Source organism: Varanus komodoensis, unplaced genomic scaffold (genome assembly GCF_004798865.1).
Source record: "Varanus komodoensis strain SLA01 unplaced genomic scaffold, ASM479886v1 scaffold15, whole genome shotgun sequence".
In the NCBI taxonomy this organism is placed as follows: domain Eukaryota; kingdom Metazoa; phylum Chordata; class Lepidosauria; order Squamata; family Varanidae; genus Varanus; species Varanus komodoensis.
In genome coordinates this window covers 18,992,116-19,012,540 of record NW_025335440.1, presented here as the reverse complement: position 1 = coordinate 19,012,540, position 20,425 = coordinate 18,992,116, and the positions used below count along the sequence as shown (strand labels likewise).

The 20,425-nt window shown below is 41.4% G+C and overlaps 1 long non-coding RNA gene across 1 annotated transcript; it reads right to left on the bottom strand.

The window, feature by feature from the left end:
* Positions 1-3,323: 3,323 nt before the first annotated feature.
* On the bottom strand, positions 3,324-6,297 carry LOC123020739. Its single transcript, XR_006414202.1, has 2 exons — positions 5,884-6,297; positions 3,324-4,600 (listed from the first exon to the last, which is right to left on the bottom strand). It is a non-coding gene; the product is annotated as an uncharacterized LOC123020739 (long non-coding RNA).
* Positions 6,298-20,425: the final 14,128 nt, after the last annotated feature.

Genomic DNA, 20,425 nt, shown 5'->3' with positions numbered 1-20,425 from the left:
GGCAAATAAGGCCAGAGTGCAGGTCCCAAGACAGTCTCCCCCCTCCTGTGCACACCACGCCTCCAAATTAAAGGACTGCAGCTGTTGTTAAGTTAGATCAGCAGTGAGCTGAATTCGTCAGATTTGGGGGGGGGGTGAGCTAATGAGGATGCCAGCATGGCAAAACACACCTTCACCATTGCAAGTCTACTGGGACTACAAAAGCAGATAGGCACAAAAGTGACCTGAACAGTCTTCCACACTACATACTTCATTTTTATGAAAATTGTAACAATTATTTCTAAATTTGTATATGCATATATAAATAAGATATACAATAATTATGCAAGTCAGTACCTTTTCTAGTCTTCTGTTTTGGTGATGCGCATCTTTATTGTGGGCAATTCACCATCACAAAGGATTGGGCAGGCATATGAAAAATTTGTAATGAGCCCAACAAATATTTCTAATGGACAACTGATCCAGCGGTTGCAATGTTTTCAGAATGCATTTTGAGACACATCAGCTGAAATATACCAAAATGAATATCATTGATCTACGCACAATCCAGAAAGTGAGCCAAGAATGAAATGAAACCCCAAAAGTCAAAATGCTGTCAGATGCATTTTTTTAGGGTTCGGAGACAAATCAGCCATTGAAATAATACCAAACAATTATGTGTTCTCTCATGGTGGTTCTTACAGCCTTTTCCCTGATATGGCAAAGCTACTATTTTCATGTGTGTTCTTAATTGTGCTAAAGTAAAAATGGTTAACAGAACTCTAAATGACGGACCAGTTGCATGAACCAGACAGATGTTTTGATGTGTTAAGGAGATGTGAATATAAAGTTAAGAAATCATTTTGAATCTAAATGAGTCTTCCCACTGTTCACGGAAGGATAAATAGTGTATTTTTGGCTGAATTAAACCTTTGCTTCTTTCTGCAGATGGTATACAGCCAAACTGTAGCAAGAACAACTTGTTCACAAAATGGACTCCAATTCCTGATATTACTGAATGCGCATGGCTCATAACAGATACTGGAACACTATTTTAAACTGTTATTCAAGGGCATGTATTTATATAAACCTGCAGCCCTCCTCCTCCACAAAGGTGAGAGTTAGTGGCAGGTTAAGTTTCAAAACATGCACTTCTAAAATATGAAATAAAAGTGAGATGAAACAGATAAGAAAGGAGAAACCTATTCATATTATACTAAAAAGAAGATCCTCCAAATCAATATATTATGTTTTACCTAAGCTCCAAGTGGAAGGAGTTCTACAGTAATTGGACAGGCACATACAATAGCCTTTTCAGTTGTTCTGTGAAGATATTATTATTATTTCATTTCTGTAAGACCACATATGCACTGGTCGCAAGAATCAGCTTGTGACCTGAGCAATTCAGAAAATGGCTCCATTCTTTTTAGACTGATCCAGAAACTGACAGATTCAACACAGGTGCCAAATCCAAGTTGAGATTCACAAATCCGCAGCTTCATATATCCTACTGAATTTCACAAGAAATCCCCAAATCCCATGCTAGTTTGTTTGTCCAGATTGGATGAAATTTGCAGCCATAATAGTTCTGAATTACACCTAAAAATCCCCCCCCCCCACCACCACCAATAGATGCAACGCACAGATATATGGAACTGCTGGTAGCACATTTAGTTCTTGGCAGAAGTAGATGAAATGTTTAGTTTCCCCTGCAGAGGAGAGAAATAAGTATGGGAGGTTTTATGCCTTTGACATTCAGGGGGCACCCCAAAAACAGTAAAACGAATCCCCTTATTTTTCTTGTGGACCATTTTCTGAATGACAGAGAGCATAGAGGTGGCCCTAAGTGAGAATACTACGTTTCAGCAGGAAAAGTGAAGTAGTTTGTGTGGAAAGGGAGTCATCAAATTTGGGAAGGAGGGCATGGTTGGCTTCCCCTTTATCCCCCAGGCAGAGTTTTTTTGTGGGGGAGGGGAGGGGTAATTTGTGGACATATGATGCATGTTTATCCAGGCAAAAACATAAACATTTTCAGAAGCCAGGTGCAGGGGTTGGAGATATGATGACTGAAAACCTGTTTCCTTCTTGGTGAAACTTGTTAGTGTTGGAAGAGTGGCTGCATCTTTGCCCTCCCACTAAGCACAGTAATTGGAGAGACCTAGGAAAAAACAATGGCCTGTGATTAGAAGGTGGATCTATCAGTCATTCAACTGCCCTCGCCAGACTCTTCCTCTTTTTCACCTCATTCGGCATTTAGAGAAAGCAAGCTTTACATTCTCTGACTTTCCAAACAAGAGTTGTTCTGGTCACTTGTTAACCATGCATAAACTGCTCTGAGAATCCCTACTCACTTATAAAGTTTACCGAGTGATCTTGGACCGGACACTATCTCTAAGCCCCTCACAGAGTTGAAATGGAGGGATAACCTTGGAAGCAGTCTTGAACTCCTTGGAGAAAAGGGAGGATATAAATGCAATCAATAAATAATTACTTAATCAGTAAAGGAAGAACAAACGCTACTCCTAAAGGTGTTAGTATGGAGAATCTATTTCTTGTGAAGAGTTAGAGCAGATGATATGAAGGTCCTTTGTGGATCCACAGTTCAGTTTCTAAGTTTTCCATTATCCTCTTTTTTAAAAATACAAAACTCACAAAGAGTAATATTCCAGAAGTTCCCTTGGCGTGCAACCTGAAAACCTGACCTGAATCACTCAAGTCAATGGACATTTTTCATTAACTATGGCAAATTAATGAACTGAAAATTAGTAAAATGCAAATGAGCAACATGATGCATGGTGAATTGTTCAAATTATCCACCCTAATCAGTATTCAAAATGTGAGACTACAAATTCAAATCCTTGTCAGAGGACCCATATTGGATTAGATTCACAAATTTTAAAAGCCATATTTATTCAACCTGATTCACAGATGATGTTGTTTGTCATCTCTAGCCTCTGCTCCTATAACACGGCAGATTCATAAACATAGGACTAGAAGTGCCAAATGAATTTTGAATGCATGGAAGCAACAGATATGGAGGGTGGAAGGTCTGTTTTTTGTTCTGTCCAAAGTGCTTATGCTAGGACTAGTAACATGCCAAGGATAGGAGCTGACCAAACAAAGCCCATTCCCAGCTCTCCAGGAGCAGGCTCCTGTGTGTTTATCAGGCTGCAGGAATTAATGGGTTCTGCCCACCATATATTTAAACAAAGCTGTGAAGGTGATTAAAAGCCACAAGTACTTCCCACCAGCTCCTTTGGTGAAACGCCTGCAACTTCTTCACTTACATACAAAACCAGTGACTCAGGGACGAACAGAGCAAAATCATTATACCTGACAGAGAATGGAATTAGCCCCTTTATTTACTGGAAAAAATGGGGATTCTGCCCCACAAGGCAGCTGAGCACAGAGGCCATGGCATATAGAGAAACCGTTGTCACTTTGCGGCTGGTCTATGATCATGTGGTGTTGTCCTTAAGCACCTGGAAGCTTCTGTCACCACAAGGCACTCCAACCAAAGAAGGAAAGGGAAAGGCTCCTGCAGAGGAGCAAAGGGGGTTCTTAAAAGGAGTGCTGAAAACAATGGAATGGTCCCAGCTTTAGCCACACACAAAATACATGCATTGGAATCGATGGTACTTCAGTTACTCTTATCAGTACATTTCTGTTTCTAGGAGTTCTGGCACAACTAGCTCCATCTTTCCAACAGGTAACTAAAAGCATCTTGTATGCTATTTGATAGCAGAATAGCCACTTTTAGCTCTCCAAAAATGGGAGAAACGTATCACTCATCTGTCGGTGTGCGTGTATAAAAATCTGTATGTCCTAACTTATGTGAATACATGCAAGTGTAGAAATAGTTGTTATAATTTAACTAGAAATACAGTACATTTTGCCAGAGGTGATCTAGGTAATCAGATGTAGCAGCCTATATCTATGATAGATAGAGACTGATTACCCTTATATAAAGGATAAGAGTTGGTATGGCAACAGATCTTGATCTTTAAACTGAAATTGGACAGGATAACCCTTAATATAGAAGATGTCCTCCAATAGAGGACAGTCTACATTGGGTTCCTCTGTTGTTTTTACTGGACGCAGTTCAAGGTTCTGGTTCTCATTCATAACATCCTAAACAAGGCTGCTTATCATATCTAAGAGGCCACCTCTATCTCTAAACTCCACTGAAATAAACATTTTTAAGGAATAGCAGTTGCCTCATATGCTATCTACATCCAAGGTTAGGAACATACTGTGTGTCCAAGCCATGCTGTACTGTGCAATGTCCTCCTCCTAGGGCAGGGTACATAAACTGCAGCCCCCACACCACTGATAATCTCTGATAATCGCATCACTGATAATCTCACCAGCCCCCCCCCCACACACACACACACACGCACTGTCCTGCACTGCTGAGCTCTATGGCAGGCCATCCCTTCTTGGAGGATGCTCTAGGACTTCTCCAAAAGGGAACTTTGGGCTCTTTGTGCTGTTAGCAGAGTGTCTTCTAGAAGATGCTTTGCAGCTGCACTGTGACGGTTCTTTTGGTGTTCCTATCAGTACCCTGGATGTTTGCGCTCACAGAGAAGAAAACAAGGAACATCATCTATAGGGAATAAGTCTGCAAAGGGAAACAATGTGGATGGATGAGATGGAGAGAAAATAAGAGAAATAATTACAGTAATAAAGTTGAAATAAACAGATTATGTCACAATAAGGTAAATCAAATGACTTTGAATGAATGTAAATGAAATGAAATTAGGTGGCATTGTTTTAAAATAACTAACTTTACGAAATTAAAGGTACAATCCTATGTTTAGAAGGGTAAAATACATTTGAGCTCTCAACATTCCTCAGCCAGTATTGTATCCTAGATTATATTATGTCTGAATTTATACTTGCATGGGTGCCTTTGCACTCATGTGCAGGCATGTGCCTCCCCCAACTCACAAGCCAGTGTCACATGTGGCCCTCAGGGCCAAAAATGCCGTGCAATCCTGCCTTAAAGCCTTGGTGGAACACAAGTCCAGATATCATCCAGCTGTAGAGTAAGACAGTCAATTCTCCTTAGTTTTAGGAGCAAATAGAGAGGTGGAACAGAGGCTTTTGTGGTTAGTCTATTATTATTTACCTAACTCCCTAAGTCGGTGATAAATCAAAGTAATAAAATAAATGATGACTGCAGGCAATTAGTGTGTGAAATAAACCCTACAGATTTAGTTGGTTTTTATTCACTTTTTATTCACAAGGCCTGTTTGCATCACTTCTGGATGGCAAAGAGATGTTCTGATGGGAACTGGCACTTGCTTTAAGCACATTAACCAGGGCCATAAATTAGTCTTAATGAATGTAGATGGTCATTTTTTTTTATTATGATGGACTACCTTGCCCACGATGAAATTTGATGGTTAAGAGAAAGTCTTGGAAATAGATGGAAAGAGAAAGATGGAAAGAGAAAGAGAAAGAAAGAAAAGCAAGTCAAAGCAAAGCAGTTCATGATCAGCTTATTCATGCTGAACACACAAGAGGCAGCAAGACCGAGAACTGGCCACAAAGGTCACTGGACTGGCATAGAATGTCAATGCATCCCATTGTTTTAACCACTGTGGGGTTCCTAAGGTCTTGAAACATGTTCTGTGAAGCATCAGAAATGGGCACAGCAGAAGGTGAGGTATCAGGTAGTGGAGGTCTTGTGCTTCTCGGCTCCATGGCTTTTCCTTTGCAAAATGGCCAGTGGCCACAGGAGGCACTGGGAGAGGGGAAGGTGGGCAGAGAGCACAAGGGCCTTCACAGCCAAATAGATTTCTTCTAAGCCCTCCACTGCTGGACCTCCGTGGCTACTTGAGGGGAACTCTACAAATGACAACTGCACTGTAAACAGTAAATTAAAATAAGGCTGCAAACCTTGGCCTGCTTACTTGCAAGTCGAGTCACCAAGATCAGTAGGATTTGCTTCAGAGAAAATATGTTTGTGATAGAAGATAGGGTGGCCATGTGTCCTTGCACCGGATGGTCTACTGTTCTGAATGGACCCTCTATCCAAAGTACACTCCTGTCCAAATCCAGTATAAAGAGAAAGAAATATCAGACGTTAAAAGTGGGCCTTGAAGTTAGCCATCAGTTGTCCCTGGACAGAGCATGTCACCCACGTTATCTGGTCACAGTCTTCCACAATATGGTGAGATATACTGTATTTACATACTGACATTATGAATAGGGGGTCATCATGGTGCAGAGATCAGAATGTCAGAATGGGATGCAGGAGGCCTGGCTTCTATTCCCCCTTCAGCCATGCAACCCTACCTCACAGGGTTATTGTTGTGGCGATAGGAATGATAGAGGCAGGAGGAGTCTTACATAAGCTGCTTTGAGTTCTGTGTAAGAAAAAAGGAGGGGTATAAATCTAATAATAAATAAAAATAAAACATATTATTACATTTATACCTCACCTTTGTTCTTTTTCATTTTTGTTTTTTGGTCTTAAAAGGAATCCAAGGCAGCTTACATGGCCTTTCCTCTCCATTTTATCCTAACCTCAACTAAGTGAAGCAGCTTAGGCTGAATATCACAATATGTGATGTTGTTGGGTTTCTCCCAGGAGTTGTAATGTGCTGGTCAAAGCAGCTCCCTGTCAACTGAAAAGTCTTGACAACATCTCTCTCACTTTATTTTGGTGCCATCACTTTGACATTTGGGGCTAAACCTTCTGGTTTGGAGCAATGAAACACAGGGAGAGGGAGCAAGCAGGACTGAAGTTTATGTAAGGGGAAAGCAAGGTGTGCCCCATGCCATTGAGTAGCTGTTGGCCTTACCAAATTCTCCATTCTGTGCCAAATGTCACTCTGCTTAGTGAGTTTCTTTTTCTCTGTTGCAAAATATTTTCCAAAGTACTCCCATTACACACAAGTATCAGCACAACAGTGTTATTTTTATTAATCTCTCTGTTTTTTCTTGCAGCTAGAAGGGATTACTTGCAGATGCTCCCGCATTTATTTTTCCCCACTATCTTCAAAGCACTGGCCTTAGGTTTATTATTTGTTTTTCAGACTGGGAGGTATATAGATAATTCTGTGAACGTGACTGGCAAAACACATTCTTCTATCAGCTGCCTTTTTCAAAACACTGTCATTTGTAAAACCTTTCTATCCTGCTGCAGTCAGATAATCTTTGACCATGTGGAAAACTCAACGTCCAATTCAAAGACTCACATGCACAATGCCACTTCTACACTCCACTCTGAGAGATACCATAGTTCTCACGCAAAAGCCCAAAGCTGTAGAGGCTGTTGAAAGAGAATGTGATCCAACGGCTGGCTTTTTTTAAAATATGTTTTATTGTGCATTACAAAACTGAAAACAAAGTTATTAAAGAAAAAAGGATAAAATAAATGAAAATGAATTATTTTCAGTAATGGCAACATGTTCTGTTACATACAAGCACATAGGGATTGTGTGTGTCTGTGTGTCTAGTGTTATGGAAGTTGGTTTTTTTTAAATCTTATCCAAAATGGCAATGTTTAGTTGGCTGGCGCATTAAGAGTTGTGTTCAGAAAGCTTAGGTTCAAGCTGTGGTTCAGTCAGGAACTATGAGAATCATGAGTCTTTTGCACACACATGTGCCAAGGAGAAAAGCTTGTCAAGGTCAGAAAAGAACAAGGGCCAGGGAAAAGGCAAAGCAAAATTGAGTTCAAGACAGAACAGACATTATTTGTTCAGACATTATTTACCAGCACAACTAGTATTTATTTTAAGGGTTAGACAACCAAATGAGCAGGCAGAAGTTATATTCAACTTGTTCAGCTGATTGCAAAAGGACAGTTTCTGTCTCTTGGACCCAGGTAACAGGGCATCATTATGGTCTGGCTGTGTGGACCACTCCAGATCAACCATAACAGATGTATTTCAATTTAAGTTAGAACATTAATTTCTAAATTTTCAGCTAAACATATAAACAAATGTATGTACATTTCATGCAAAATTGTGTCTTTGCCTTTTTACATAGTAATGCATGCTCTTTTTCCTAGTGTTTCAGAAGTGGCCATCATACCTATCAGAGGAAATAAGTAGGAAGAGTAGAAGATCTGATGACATGGGGTTCCACCAGAGGACCCCCCCCCCCAGACCTGGAGCTGGCCTTGCAAACAAGACACAAAGTGTCTAAGACATGGCATTGCCTCAAAGTGATCCATACTGTTGAACCATCCATCTCAGTCTTGTCTAATCCATCCTCCCTCAACTTGATGTTGTCCAGCTGTGTTGAACAGCAACTCCCAATACCTAAGCCAGCTGGCATATAGGGCAGTGCATGGTATGGGTTCTACCAGAAGAAGAGCAAGGAGGTTATTAAGGTTCAACAGATCACGTAATGAACTTTCCCAGTGACCAAAAAACAGGCTAGTTTTTTCAGCCTATGCAAAGGCCTTATGATCTTCACCTGTTAGGAAGAGCAGCAAAGATCACTGCCTTGAATCCACCTTCCCCAAGTTTGTGCTTGATAAGAGCTGCTTCTGAAATGAGAATAGTACTGTTTGCACTGCTAAAACAGCTTCGCTCCAACCATCTTCCAGAAAGTGAGGGGGCAGAACTTGTGTGCCTACTGACAAACTCTGAAATAGTGGGAGGCAAGAACTAGATAAAATCCATAGCACAAGGAATTGTCTTTTGTTTAATTAACTAATTAGTTCATTTTGTTCTCAGCTTAGGGAGAAGAATTAATGAGTTCCTTGCCCAAGCAACTTTGAACACCTATGGAATCCATTCAAAGGACCAACATGGGCACAGATAAAGGGAGTGTAATTTCTCCCTAAGTAACCTGAAATCTGAAATGAAGTGCCTTCTCTGGACCAGGCCACTGATGTCAAGGTGAGGAGCTTTAATTCAGTCCAGCTAGACTGGAGTAGTGTGAAAGGCTAGTCCACTCTAATAAGCAGTGGGCTCTCCAGAAGTCCTTCATGGCCATGCTGTCCAAGCTGTCTCAGTTGGAGACATTGGGGATTCAGCATGGGACCTTCTATACTTCACCATATTCTGCAGGGCGCTCCTTCATCCACATCACTAGCTCTAAGAAAGCTGGCTTGGAAAAGTAGGCAATGACTCCAAAAAGTTTTCAACATCAGTAGACATCTCTCCTTGGTCATAAATTCACCAGGTGGCCTCAAGCAAGCTATTAGCTCTCAGCATCAGCTAATCCAAAATGCAGGAGATAATAACACTGACCTGCCTCATATGATGGTTATACTGTTTGCTGACAGGCAAACTACACACAAATGCATGTAATGAAGCCCCAGTGGAAAGCATTCTTTCCTCAAAATTCTTTCTCAAGCTTCTTCTCCCCCCACCATATATGCATAATTCTGGACATGCGTATCCATCTCAGGAAGCTGACAAGGGGGAAAGGGAAGGATTTCACACAGAAAAACTGTACCCTTTCCTCCTTGCCATCCCACCACTTTTCTTTTTAATGAATACTTGTCTGGGGGTTTCTTTCTGCATTGTGCTGTCTGAACCTGAAAGGAGAGATATATGGTGTTTTGAACACTCTGAAATGCAATATCAATTATAGTGTACCTTCACATTTTCTGAGTAATGTGAACAACCCTGAGGACTATTGGGTTGAAGACTAACATGTCAGTTTGCTAGTTCCTCCATCTACTTGTTTTGTTGGTTTGTTTTCCTTTTGAGGAAGCAGTTGCAAAAAGAGTCATGGACAGGACCCTGAATCCTTAGCATTGGAGGATCCTGACCCCTTGTCTTCAGAAGATCCCAACTCCTCCACCATGGAGTCTCTAAAGGCTCAGGAAGATGGCTTGGTCATGGAAAGGCATCTTGTGGCTTCCATCATTCCAAGACTTAGTTTTTCAGAATAATCCCTGGGGTCAGCTTCCTGCCTTGCCATCTTTGGGCTCAGGGTTCTGACCATGAAGACAGGTCCATGCTGTGGCCACTCCCATGTTATCACACTTAGATTCAACTAAAAGAGACCAGTTTCCTTTTAGAGACAATGCCTCAGTCTGTACAGAGATGGAGCCAATCACACCAAAACAGCAAATTCTTCCCTGAAGTTCTGTCTTGGTCTACTCTTTGTTGGAACAACATGCAGATAACCCTGTATGAGTTCCAGCCCCAGATTCACCTAGAGCTCTTTGGGGTGCTAATCCCGTCCCATCTTGCTGGCCTGACTTGACCCATGCTCAAGATCTGATCCACAGCAAATTCTTGCAACCTTGGCTATAGTACAGGGCATTGGCAGAAGTTGTGGCCAGAAATGGTACAGAGAGGTGCCCCTACATCAGCCTTTTCCAAATGAATAATATCCAGGTGTTTTGGGCTTTTGATTCCCATCAGCCCCATCCAGCTTGGCCCAAGATCAGGAATTCTGGGTTTGGGGGGCACCAGACTGGGAAAGGCTACGCTACATATATCAGTACTGATTCAGTTCCAGGTCAAGTCAGTTACCCTTAAGTTCTATTAAAATTATTTAAGCCAGTCACACTGATAATTGATCTAAGTGATTTTGTGGGTTTCTAATTGTATGTAAAACAAAATGCCCAATATCCTGGGGTGTACTTCTAAGAAAAGACTGCATTGGATCTGACTGCATGGGATATAATATAATGCACGCAGCACACATGAAGTCGTTGTCCAAAGAGGTAGACATAGAGTCTTCTTATCACCCCAACATTGGGTAGTATCCAACTTGGCAACAATGCTGACGTGAATTAAATTGCATCAGCAAAGGAATGCTTTCTGCAATAGCATTAGGTAGCACAACAGCTTTTCCAGGGAAACTATCACACCAGCCAGTGCCATGGGTATTGCACTAGAGGTAACTTATGCTAGTGCACAACCAAATTTACATCACACCAGTATCAACTTGGATACTTCCCAATAAATCTGACCTTCTCTTCATGCATTAGGGGTTTTCATTGTTCATTCATGTGGATAGTGCTAAAATGCTGAGGCAGGGCATGCAAAGAAAAAAAAATGTTTATGCAAACAGTTTACTTGAAGCAGAGTCACATGTGGAAAAGGAAGGAGAGTTGCTTTACAGCTGTAATATTCCAACAACAAGGCAATCTGATTTAGAACTAACTAATTTGCTTCCCTAAGGTGGTGGCTGGATATCTGAATCAATGAAGTAAGATTACAGTGCAGAAGACCTTTGCTTTACTGGTCTCTGTTCCTGAAATGCACAGTTCTGACATAGTTCAGAGGCGAGACAGAGAGGAGGACTTGGGCTGCTTCCAGGTGGAGAGCCTCCAAGTCCTAATGATCTACTGTGAGCTACAAATGGAATTACAGTTGACTGTCCACACTTCAGAGGATGAAACTCTGGGAAGCATCTCATGTCCAGCCAGCAGACATGACAGTGCTGTCCCCCCTCCATTTCGCGTACTCTCCCTCCAGTATTCTAAAGCAGCTGCTTTTTAGCACCATCTAAACAGCCCACTTTCTATGTTTGGGGCCTCATGCTTCTTAAAGCAACACAATCACAATAAAAATACAACTTTTCAAGTACACACAGCAGAGGGCAAGAAGACTGCTGCTAAGCTCACTTCCATTCTAACCCCTAATGGACAGGAGCAGAAGTCCCATAGATTTTGCCTGAGAATGCCTGATCTCTAATCTAGCCAATTTGTCTTCTCATCTCTAACCCAGTCTAAACCATTTCAAAACCCAGAGGGAAAACATGCCCACCTGATTTTCTCTGTTAGCAGTTCTGAAACCAGAAAAGTAGGGCAAGACTACAGAGGAAAGAAATTACCGAGGGAAGAGTAGTCATCTACCTTCTCAAGGGAAAACTCTTCCCACTGGGGCCTCAATCACATATTTTTGTAATCACACTTCAAAGGAGATTACACTGCTGTTCTGCACCTTCCTTCCTTAGCAGAATTTTGCTTGTAAGGGACGAAAAGGCAGAAGAAGCAGTGGAAAATACAGAAGGATTGCAGTTGGAGGATGACACAGTCTGGAAACTCTGCAAAAGTGTGATCAAGGCATGGCATCTGTACAATACAAACCTCATCTGGAAGTGTCTTTAGACTGATGTGCAGACACAGCTTGGGCTGCAGAGAAAATCCCCCTTCCACCCACCCCAAAAATATGGCTAAAGGGAGATATGCCTGCTCTTGTCCTTTTCACACAACCTTTGCTCCTTTCTATTAATAACAGGAGACCCTTGTCATTGGGAGGGGCTGCCAGTTTCCCTAATTATTATCCTCTCTTGCTGGTCTATGTTCTCTGATTAATGTCTTGAAGCAGACTAACTCTTCCTTTATCCCCATGAGTTCCATCCCCAGTCCTTATCAAATTGTCAAACATATAGCTTCACCATTACAAATGGGGCAGGGCCATAGTTCAGTGCTGGAGCACATGTCTTATATGCCAAAGGTCCCAAGGGCAATCTCTGGTGTCTCCAGGTAAGGCTAGGAAAGGCTGTTGTTTGAACCCCTAGAGAGTCACTGCCAATTCAGAGCTTGATGGACTAACGGCGGCTTTGTCTGTTGCTATAGCAGCAAATTACTATCATAGCACAATAGAGGTCTTGGATATGACCAGAATCCCTGCATTTGGCTCTGCATACACGTAGCACATCCTCTGTGGGAATCCTGACACTGAGCACCAAGCCATCAAATGCCAGTACAAATGTATGAGAAATTTGTTTCAGGTAATTTTTGATCCAGATTTATTCAGTTCACATCTTTCAGACCAACTATCGACTCGATGTAATCTGCAATCAAAGTCTGTATGTTTCCAAACTTGCAAGCTGACCCAACCCCTCCCCGCCAAAAGACATTTGCCAGCATGCGAGTGTTTGAAAAATATGAATTAAAATCATATTTTTGAGATATGCCCACAAAGAGGCTATGAATGATGGGGCAAGAATTCATGCATTGTAAAGATATGCACCATTGATCCATACATCTGGAAAAATTTGGGCAAGATATGTATGGATTTTCATGCAAAATTAAACAGAACTCACAATCTGATATGGACACGAGTCAGAACAAGCTTCAGGATGGAATTCAGAGAACTTCAGTGAGCTCAAGGTTTGCTTCTTCACAGATCTCTACAGAAGGACAAGCTTTTCCTTTACTGCAGTGGTATCCTCCTTGTTCAATGCTTTACTTCATTCCACAAGAATTAATGGGAACCTTTTAATAATTTAGGAAGAACCAAGAGTTACACTCAGGTATGTAGGAATTATCTACAAACAAAGAGTTACAGTCAAGGTAGAAATTAACTTCATCCTACCCTTGGTGACCCCAACCACTGAAAAATCGATTTTGTTCTTATCCAGGTGCAGTTTTCTTTTCACACCAGAGGGTGACACTATGTATTATTTTTCTTTACCAGCTTCCCAACAAAGAACTCAAAACAGTATAAAACTAATTCACAAACAGGTGAAAATCAGTGAGTTAGATCCATCTTTGGAATGAATTAATACTATGCTTAATAAATACTTATCCCATATGGTTTGGCTGCAATGGGTTTACTCTTAGAATATCTAAATTGGGATCCAAGTCATTAATTCAGTGAGGAAGTAACATATTTGGGGCTGCCTAGATTATTTTGGCCTTAAACTAAAGCTGATGGGAGGTGTAGACCCAAACATCTGGAGGGCTAGAATTTGTTCTGCCCTGCATTAAAAGCAAAAGCAAGATCTAAATTAACAGTTGGAACAACAATAAAACTGTTTAGAATTACAACAGCCACTGGGAAGAAACTCTCTGAGAAAAAGAGGCTTTGTGTCTCATGAGGGATACTTACACCAACCATTCACCTTAGCCTATATGTTTACCATATGTAGCTTATAGATATCAAATCACTAACTGAATGATACTGTTCTCCAGAAGAGCCTCATCAGAAGAAGAAAATTCTCGTAGTTGAGTCAGTAGCTGCTCCACATGAGAACATGATGCTTATTCTTATGAACGGCTTAGTGCCTTTCACTTGATTTACGTCCTTCATGTTTCCAAGGATAGTTAGCCTCACATTAGCCCTGTTACAATATGGAATTCTTGTTAAAATACAGAGATAGAACAATCAGAAATCTGCTCTTCAACTTTGGTTTTTACGTCCTGCTCTGAGCCTGTGGTTTTACTTTCCTTCATAGGTAGTATAAACTCAAGGCAAAAAAACTGCTCTGAAAGAAAGATGGCCCTGGGTGTTTACATCCTGAGTCCACAGGAGGCACTGGGAAGCCAGATGCCGTATTTTTACATTCCAAATAAATTCCACTGATTTTTTTCCTCTGGTGCATCAAAGCTATGAACAACACAGAGGACTGTCAGCATAAACCAAAACAAGTCTCTAAGATAATAAACCTCTTCCATTTGCCCAGGCTTCTGATATTCTAGTTTTTCCTATATAAAGAGAAATCATCCAAGGGCAAGAAACAGCACCACCTTCAAAAGTATACGAAAACAAAAAGTTGAAAGTTACCTCTTGACCCTAAGAGATGTGTTCACATATTTTACAGAATAGATAAGTAAGGATAAAGAAACACAACTTAATCACATGATTGTTATGCAGGTAAAACATTAGAAAACTAACAGAATCTCCTGAATTGGAGAATGATTCGTTTGTACTGGGATGTTGCAGTTCTGATATGGCCATCTCCTGTGTGTTTACTCAGTAGTATGAGGCACTGTGTTCAATGAGTTTTATTCTCAAGTAAATGTTCATGTGTCTGTGGCCTGAATAAATTAACCTGGATTATCATAGCTAGGGTGGAAATCTTGAGCTGAGCAACAGAATCAGTTTAAACCATCTTGGAACAGTAAACAAATTTTACTTTTACTTTTAGACCCCTTACCTTTTTTCTTCTTGAAGGAAACTGAAAGTGGTTTCCATAATCTTCCTCTGTTTTATCTTCACAACAACAACCCTGTGAGGTAGGCTAGGCTGAGAGTCAATGACTGCTCCAAAGTCATCAGTGAGTTTCATGACTGAATGGAGACTAGAACCTGAAGCTCCCAAGTCCCAGCCCAGCACTTTAATCACTGTGCCTCCCTGGTTTCCAACGGCTAACACGTTTTTGTAGATGCCAGGAAGAGGGAATATCGGTATAAGCTGGTTGCTTGTTATGTTGCTTTGGGGTGGGTTTTCCTTTGATTTGTTTCTTGTTTTGGACTACATATGCATGGTATTATGTCTCTACTGTATGCTGTGATGTATAACTGACACTTTAAGAGAATAAAATGCTTACTGCAGATCTAATTATTTACATCACTCTTCCAATTCTTACAATTCCGTTGATAACATCTGATAAAGTGAGCTGTAATAACCTATGGAAACTCATGCTAATTTATTTGAACAACTAACACTGCAATCCTATCAGATTTCCTGAAACCCTCTAAAATTGTAGAAATATAAGTATCCTATGGAAGGCAGAAGGTCACCTCATCCTTTTCCCTCCCTGCAAACACTTAGATGGCCAATTTTGCTTAAGTATTTTGCTCCAGAGCCCAAGTACAGAAGGCTGAGGTACCACCAGGAATCTGCTGGCAAAGATTGTTTTCTTCCTTTCCTTTTCCCCTCTCCCTCCCCACCCCCAAAATCCCATCTCTAAGGCTGCTCTTACAAGCTCAGAGTCACAGCTGGTATCATTCTTTCCATGTCGGTTCAAAGGAAAAGGGAGGCCATTTCAAGTCTGGAGTCCCAGCTCCAAACTCAGGGCAAGTTTCTGAGGTCAGAGCTTGGATTCCAAATTCTCCTAGGGCTGTCTATATTAGTCTAGCATCCTCTTGCACCTTAATGCAATGTACGTGTGATATTCTTAACCCTCAGATTGAAAGTAAATTGTAGATTGACTCTTGAAGAAGCACATCCCTTGATAGGGAAAAGGAAACAGAAGATTGTGCCATAAGCAATGGGTGGGCAGAAATGGATCTAGAGCTACTTGCAGACCTCTGGGTAAGTTGCACTAGAGAGACAAAGACTTATCACTTCCCATTTTTTTAGCAGAAGCAATGAATTGAGTCCCTCATTTGAATCCCTCCATTTCTCATCCAAAATTATTTAGTTAAATGAAGAAGCTTGGAGTAAGCAAGAATGGAGATGTGTGCTGATGAGATATTGAGAGCTCTCTTCCTTCCTTGTCCTCAAATTCCTGGGCTTATAAATCCTTCATTTCACAGGGAATAATCCTAGACTTTGCTTGAGGGACCATGGGGTAGTTTAGATTTTGGACATGTTGCTCCAACCTCAGAGCTGGGTAGCAAACGCTCCAGTTCTCCCTCTGCTCTGCTTCCTCACAGTTGGCATAGGGAAAAAATGTACCAGTTTCTCTCTGAAGCTGGGAAAAAATCTACGAAAGGGGTTAAATGTGGCATTCCAGGGGAGGGGAGGGATCCTGAAGTCTGTCCTGTTCTTTCTGCTAAGACTCAGTTGCTAGATGGCTGAAAATGGATGTCTAGCAAAAATGCAGAACTAGGGGATCAGGAAGATCCCCCGACCACTCTTCCCACTCTGCCTTTGCCAAACGTATGTGTCCAAGTTGGGAGCCCTGATTTCTTCTCAATGGGATTGCGCCCAGTGTGTTTATTTTTTGCACCAGTCTCCAGCTGGTGGGTTTCAAAGAAAAGTATATCAGAAAAAACGGTCCTCCTCAGCTTTAAGCAATACTTTTCTAGCAGCAAAGGTCTCCTATACTGTACAAGGAAATGTAACAAACATGAATGTCATGTTTCGTGTGCTTTATTATTTCCTGTTTAGACTACAGATCAGTTGGGAAAGTGTTAGAAACCCAGTGGTTTTCAGGAAAAAAAAGCATAAAATGCTTCATCTGGCCTTCACTACTCAGCATCTGCCAAACACTATTTCTGTGCCTGCACTTTAAGTGGGGCACATGCTGGATAACTTTCTCTTCTCAGTTTTCTGCAGTCTTCTTTTCCCATTCCTTCCTGAAAGAAATCTGTTCCTTTCTTTTTTATATTTGTAGATACTGATCTGGTGCGCCTGTGCTGACATGTCCCCTCTCCAAACACATTCTGGGTTATAACCTTTCCCTCCATCTGGGTTCCATCGCTTGATTTATTCCCTAATTTGATTTCAGCCTAGTTTTAAAAGCTCTCCTCACCTGACCACTCACTTTTTATTTTATTTCTATTTTCACCTCTTTATTGCTTGACCTTTGTTGGATCTTGTTTAAGAGACATATATTGCCCTTTATATTTAAAGGGACTATCACAGGACCATCTCTTACCTTTCACTGAAAATGGGTTGGTACTCCATTAAGGGTCAATGAGAGAAATAGGGCTGAGTATGACTTCACAGAAGTTGTGTGATGCCATTTAAGGATCACATAATTTGGGAACCACAACCATGAGGCCTTCAGAATACTGCTTGTGTTTATGTTTCCTTATCATATGTGCTTAATATATACACACGCCAGGCTGTCACAAGGCTGTAGTTTATCTGCTCAGCAATTTGAAAAGGATTTCTGATTTCTCAGTTTGTTCCACCATGTTTTAAAATGAGAGCCAGTGTGGTGCGGTGGTTAAGAGCGTGGGACTGGGACTCAGACGATCTGGGTTCTAGTCCCTGCTCGGCCATGAAGCCAACTGGGTGACTTTGGACCAGTCACAGACTCTCAGCCCAACCTACCTCACAGGGTTGTTGTTGTGGGGATAAGATGGAGGAGAATGATGTAAACTGCCTTGAGCCCTTTGTAGGAAAAAGGCAGGATATAAATCGGAAAATAAAAAAGGTTCTTTAAATGTCCAGTCTGGATCCAGTTTAAAGATAATGAACCAACAGTGTATCCAAATGACAGAGAAAGGAGATGGAGCAAGATACACAGTATTCCACACTAGGATAAGACATACTGTATTTCTGATAACATGGTGATAATTATTTCTGAATTTACATATAAATAAGCACATGCAAATTTTATATACATCTTGACAACTTGCACTTCTGGGTAGGAAGTAGAGAATTCTGGGTGAGCTAATATTAGACAGTGGGTTATCTCTAAGATGGGCACAGTGAATCTCTTCCCTTATTGGGCTTATCCATGCAGTAAGCAGCGTGGATTGGCCCTCATAATTGGGCCTAAAGCAGCAAGACAGAGGTTGGCATCCCAGAAGAGTCCACTATCAAGCAGAACTTTCAAGGCAACCCCTGGTCCTTCCACTGTGTCACACACTCAGCCACCCACTTGTGTGTGCAATCAGTGATGATGGCTCAATTCCTTGCGCTCTTCTGTGGTCAGAGCTTGGATTTAATGAGATTACCTTAGGGGCCTCCAAAAGTCCTGGGCCTGGTACTGCAAGAGAGAAAAGATGCTTGACTTAAGCAGAGCATGGCCCTGTACAAAAATGGCTGGAACTCAGCAGATGTGTTCATGTTTTCATACATCCCAAGTCCTCCCGTTAGCATCCTCAGCCCATATCAAGGGCACCAGTGAATATCCCATGGGTACACTCTTGCCTGGCAGGGCTGCTTCCTCATGCATGATTTCTGTTCTTCTTTTTCATTCCTCTTCTATTTCATCTGACTAGTTGCTTTCACTATGTACATGACTTTAAGAAAATAGTCAAGCTTTGAAGTTTTGCAAATACATTGGCCTGACAGAAAGACAAACAAGTGGGCCATGGATCAAATCAAGCCAGAGCTTTCCCTAGAAGCAAAAATGACAGAACTGAGCCTGTCCTCCTTCAGACACATTGTGAAAAGGCAAGACTCCCTGGAGAAGACAACCGTGCTAGGAAACATCAAAGGAAGAAGCAGAAAAGGAAGAGCAAATATGAGATGGAGTGAATCCATAAAGGAAGCCATAGTCTTGAACTTAGAAGAGCCAAGCAGGGTTGTCATAGGCAGGAAATTTTGAAGAGCTTTCACTCACCAGTTGCCATAAGTTGGAGATGAGTTGCCAGCACATAACAACAACAACAAGCTTTGAAACAACCTTCTGGAACCTGGTGAAAACTGTCCAGGATTCCAGATTATTAGCCCTTCTGACTGGGAATAATGGAAGTTGAAATCCAAAATTTCTGAAAGGAACTCTGTTGGGGAAATCTTTGAAAGGCAGGGAGAACAGTAACCACATCAAAGTTAGCATTTCCAGCAAGATTTACCCTTTGATATGGACGAGCAACTCCCTGGTCCCATTCCCAGTTCCTTATCCCCCAGAACATTCCATGGGATTGCGGATTGTTTTTAAGACGTCCTTCAGTTAGAATATCCTGCTTCAGACAAAGACACTATTGTCTTCAGGGCTGAATTAGTATAAATAAATCATACTGCTTAAAGGTTTTTATGTAAGTCACCAACCAAAAATGACAAATTTCACAGGCTGGTCAGGGTTAAATTGGCAAATTACACAGTCAGTCATGGGTTAAACAATAACAGAAGTTACTTTTTTAGAGAAAGTATGAGTGCTAGCACACACACACACCCCACAACGCTGATTACATTGTAACAAATGGTTCCCAGATGTTAAAATGTTTTTTAATGGAAATGATAGGTTTTATTCTCAGCTTAAAAAGTATCTACCTCCCCTCACCAAAAATAAGAAACCCTCCAGAGAGGGCACACAGAATGGCCATGTAATCTTTAGCCATTTCTTCTTTCAAGAAAATCAGTGCATCTCCAGAGCTGATGTCTTCAGAGCTGATGAAGTGAAAAATCCTAAATTTTGCAGATTTCACAGGAAATGCATTAACGGTACACTTGCTGCAGCAGACATAAGAAACAGTAATTCTTCAAACCATAATTATATTTGTAATTTTAGACTGGCTTGCCATTTCTTTAGAAGGAGAATGGGGGGAAACACTGCTTTGAAAGAAAATGTGCCCATAGAGCGGCTCGTCAACATCAGTGGCTCACAGCCCAGGTTTCATACCTCATGTGCTTTCTTGGCCAACATCTGAGCTTTGGCACAAGACTAAAAGCAAGCAGGTTGGCTGCCTCTCTACTATGCGTTGTCTCTGGGATAATAAACTGAGACGTGTCTAGGGTAGCGGCCATATTTTCTCAGGGCTTGGTTTGAAATTTACATTGACATTACAGGGCCTGCTGAATTTCAGAATATATACCCATGTTTCATGTCTTGAGGGAGAAGGAAAATGATACCACATGCCTCCAAGGTGTTTCATCTCTCACTTGCCTTGTTGTCGTTGTTTCAAACTGAATCATCCTTCAGTTTTCCATGCTGAAGTTTTTCTGTTGTGTTGTTTATCTAGCTGGCTTGTATGCGTACTTGAAAGTGTATCTTAGGGCACCTAAGTTCCTTTGCACTTTTTGATAGGAAAAAAATGTCCCAGAACTTCTCAAAAGGAGGCACACTAGCTCCACCAATTACAGCCACAGGGGAAACAAACCCAGTCAGTGGAAACACTGGTACTGTTAGAAAAACCATGGGTTCTTTGCAGGTTCTTTCCCCCTGCTGAGACAAGCCATCCCTCCTGAGTTTGGATGCCATGAAAAGCCACACCCAGCTG